Below are 4,898 nucleotides of genomic sequence, written 5' to 3' on the forward strand. Positions count from 1 at the left end.
ATCCCCATCCTTCTTCTATAGCTACTTCCTCTTCTCCCTTTCTCTTCTGTTAGTCTCCCAGTGTTCCCTAATCCTTATTTCTGTTTCCTCATTTTTTCTGTTCATCCCTATTATAAAAAATACAGGATGATTATTTCCCCTAAGGGCAGACTGTCTTGAGTCTCACTGAAAAAATATGGGAAGTAATGCAGCTCATCATTACCAAATTTCACACATACACCCTCTAGGAATGTGATAGATATTTTGATTTAAAGCAGTGAGGTTTTAGCCTTCCTGAAAGGCATGCTAGCTGATAGCCATTTTGAATTAGCAAAGAATTTGCATATTTATAAGCCACGTCTATGGGACATTTGCAATATCCCATGTCACAAACGTAAGGAGGAGATCATGACAACCGATGATGTCTTTTAGGTTGGCCTCTATCTGCATGATCACTCTTCTTGAAATGTTAATATAGCTTATATTTTACTGCTACATAAAAGTGTGCCTGGATCAGAGAAGTCTGCAATGCAATAACTACAACAGTGTGTACCCCTAAATTAAACATATTTCCTTGTTGTTACACTGCAACTTCATCTGGGGACCTCTGCACTGGATAAATACATTACTGCACAAAAGAATGCAGAACAGAGAATATGGCTTCATTGGGATTTAATTCCAATGCTTTCTAAGAAATTGCTACAGCATTTCTTCTAGAGAAAAAGACGGTCTCCTATCACACACAGAAAGAAAAGGCTGAGAGATTCAGGTAAGCTTATTGCAACTGTCTCCACATTATTGATCCTGTGGTTGTTCTGCAAGGCAATTGCAGACACTAAGTCATCATTGCACAGTAGTCACAAAAACAAAAGGGGAGGTTAATCTGAATACAAATTCTGACCTGCTTTTTTGTGTCTCTGAACATCAAGAGAAATTTAAGCATCACCAACCCAAACACTGAGTCCTATACAGTGGAATAACTATACAAATGTGCAGTTCACTGCATCATCTTTAATTTTGCTGCCTATAGAAAAGCTGTTGCATTATAAAGCTGATGTATTTGAAATGCTGCTATGTGCAATGCCAGTAATGCTAAAAATATAATACAGGACTATACTTCTACTACAATAGCAAGTAGATTATATTTCAAAGAGGAAGATGTTTTAATGGAAGTATGTATGGATTATGACAAACAAAAGTATAGAAGATATTCAAGCATAAAAGTTATTCAAATTTTGGCTGTTAAGACTACTTCTTCTGCAAAGTGTTAGTGTTCTGTGCACATTAACATTAGGCAAATAAAGGGGATGCCTAGTGTCTTTGCCTAAGCCACTGATGGATATTGATGTCTGCATGAAAACAGATCTAAGTATCAGTAGTACTTAAAAATTTCTCAAACAATCACTCATTTTAAGTGATGTTTCTTTTTTACACAAAATTTGGACAGTTAGTACTATTAAAGACATTGCATAGGACTAAATCAGTTAAGTGTCAAGCAAATGCAAGAATGAATCATCAGCCATGCCTATTCCTGAAACAGAAGCATGTACAAACACATGACCTTTCTACAATATTGAGTATTCTGTTAAAAGTTATTATATAGGAATCAGAAAGCTCTGCTTGGTGTAAATTGAGAAGATTTACATTAAGATTATGTATTTAAATAAATAGTTAGAAGGTACCTGAAAAAGTTACCTCATTCATCCTTCCACCTTGAGTTAAGAATCCAGATTTGTGTAACTTGGTCCTAAAGACAACCAGTGGTGGAAATGCTACAGCTTCCCCAGGCAATCTCTTCTAGTGTTTCTCTGTTGTCAGTGATAACAAGGACAGAATTAAGTCAGAAGATATTTCTGGGCACCCACACAGAACATGAAATACTCTTAATGCAAAAAGGACTTTATATGGTAATATGTTTTAACAAATGTAAATGTTCCAATTTCTAGCAACTTTCTTCAGCATGAAATGCAGCCTTTCAAGAACTCTTTGCCATAGGAACTAATTAGCACTCTGAAATTTGAAATGCTTAAATGCATGATTTTTTGTATTATTCACATTTTTGCTCCTCCAGTAGTCTTCATGAAAGAAATTTTACTGTCATCACTAGATGCCATGAAATAGGATTTACTGAACATATTTCTGGGTTCACAGAGCTAAACCATTCCTTTATTCATATAAAATAAACCATACTATTTGATATAAACGCTATTCATTATTTAAATATCATTAGACTGTATGAGAAAGAGGAAATAATTTCAAGGCGTAATTTAGATAGCTTGTTAGAGTTATGAAGTGCTGCTGATGACACATTAAAGAAAGGTAATTAAAGGAATTGGTGAAGTACTAGATATGAATGTTTAAATCCTCTACACAGTAAACTCATTTTGTGTTATAATAAACTTTGTCATTGCAAATGAAATGTACCAGCTGGCTCAATCATGTTATATATATGCTATATACCTGTATAGTATATGCATCTGCCTGTTACTTGAGTACATCACAGAGCTAGAGCACAAGAGTATATTAGGAGGGAAACCAGTCAGAACAGCTATGAGAGGGGTCTTTCTCACTGTAGTCACAGCTGTAAGGCTATTTCCGAAACAGAGATCAGGACTGATTTGGGATAGCACTGAACACGTTGGGAACTTGCCCTGGATCAACTTTTAAGCAGCTCCTGTGACACTGGGACCCTGCTACACAGATAACCTCAGAGCTTAGAATAGCATGCGCAGAAGGTGAAGATGCTGAATCACTGCAGGATCAGATTGATAGAGAAGATAGGTGGTAGAGCTGCCAACAGCAGAAGCCTTCAAGAACAGGTTAGATGATATGGGTCAGGTACATGAGTGGTATTGCAAATCCTGCCTTGTGACAGGGGATGCTCTGGGTTACTGTCAGGCTCCCATAGTCCTCTTCTGACGCAGCAGTGTGTTTTCGTGGTAGCAGAATGACAGGCATGGGAGCAGCCTTAATTTCAGGAAAATGGCCACAGATTATTAATGTGTGCTTTTGCAGAAGTCTTTTTCTCCGTATTTTACTGAAGTGTAAACTGACAGGTTTTATTTTAATAACCGAATAAAAGTTTTGGAGTCTTGATGGTTTAGAGCTTGTAGTTACAATATTAGACAGGTTCCTCAAGGGTGCTGGGAGCATCATAGAGCAGTGCTGGTACTGCTGATGGTATTTAAACACACACAGACATAAAAAACCTCTGAAAGTGTCCACTTGCCCGGATGAAGCTACTGTGGCTACCTATACATAGAATCAGTTTGCAGTCAACTTTTTTGGCCTCTCCAGGCGGTGGAGGTCAGCTTCAGCCAGAGAGAAACGTGCACTGCTGGGCAAGGCACCTCATAACACCCATCATCATCAGTCCTCAAGTCTCTTGGATGCAAGCAGGGATTCCTTGTGTGAGGTGAGGATTAGTCCATATGAAGCAGCACGTGAGCTGGGGTTTAAGCTTCAAGGGGAAGGAAATGCAGCAGAAGGTGGGGAAGAAGAAGATGAAGGCACACTACTTTCTGAATGTGCACAGGGCCTGGCACGAAACCAAGATCTGCTGTGGCTAACTGATATCGTAAGCTGGCATTGGTAGTTGTGGGTGGAACCGAGCAAAACCACCACTGAAAGTGCGTGAATTTTGGATCCTCTGTATATATTTTCAGTATCTGTTGCTGATGAGCCCATCTAACTATGAAAATAAGCTAATATACAAAAATAATACAATGTATAAAAAAACCCTATTACAGATGTTCAACAGGGCTGACAAGACTGGTGGAATCCTAAGTTTTAAGCTGAGCAAGTGATGTGTTTTTTACAATGGTATTAAATAGGGTTTTGCATTGAATCCTTTTTTTCTAAGAATTTTTTTCTGAGAAGAGTCTGTCTGACATGAATTATAGCAAGTGAAATTTGAAGTTCATGCTCACAGATAGAATGGGGTTTTTGCCTTTTGCTGCTGATGCTATTTAGAGGTCGCTTTCTGAGACTAGGTTATCAGAGCCACAGCAGAGAACAGCACAGAAAACACAGCTTGATCTGGCTTGTGTGGAAGGAAATTGCAAAGTTTCCATTCCATTTCACTGAGGCTGAATTAAACCTTTCCTACTAAACAAAATTGATTTTTAGAACATAACAACTATTAGCAGCCCTGATATTCTCAAGGATTTCTCTAACCTTTCTTCACTTTTAATGCCTGTGAGGGAATACTGTCTCGGGAAAGAAAAACCCATGCTTATTTTCAAATTTGCTTGCAACTTGCTATGAAATGTCTGTAACCAAACAGTTCTGGAGACAGCATATCAGACCAAATAAACCCAGGGAAGGAAGGTTCTGTCATCCCAGGAGCTCCTGCTGTTAACCTAAGTTAAGACAAGAGGAGTCACACTAGATTTGTCACAAAACCTTCCTGCACCCCCTTGGGAAAAGAGTGATGTTGGTGTTGAAGCCTGCTCTATAAATGCAAACTTAAGGGCTGTGGGCAGATGCCTGTCACACAGAGTAAGGATAGTCCAGGACAGTCCAGTCACTTCGAAGAGGGTGAAATAATACTGAGAAAAGTGGATACAGCTCATGATTTCTTTTTCACGTCGAGTTATGCGTTTCAAAGAGCTTTTTTGTTTTGTTTTGGGGTTCGGGTTTTTTTTGGTGCATTTCAGAGAAATCGTCCTAGCCGAAGTAGAGAAGTAACGGCCATGTTGAGGCCGCTTAAATGACACAGGACGCCGGGGAGCGGGGACTGGGCGTGTATTTGGCCAGGCTGCGGCCCGGCGGGGGTGTGCAGGGGCCCTACCCCCTCCCTTCCTCCCGCTCCCCCGCATTCTCCCGCTGGTGTCGGAGCCGGGGGAACTGCCAAGGCGGTGCTCCGAAGCGGAGAACAACCTCCGACGCCCTTTTCAAGCTCCAACCGTCCATCGGGG

This window comes from Haliaeetus leucocephalus, unplaced genomic scaffold (assembly GCF_000737465.1).
Source record: "Haliaeetus leucocephalus isolate CR32 unplaced genomic scaffold, Haliaeetus_leucocephalus-4.0 Scaffold185, whole genome shotgun sequence".
Lineage (NCBI taxonomy): Eukaryota > Metazoa > Chordata > Aves > Accipitriformes > Accipitridae > Haliaeetus > Haliaeetus leucocephalus.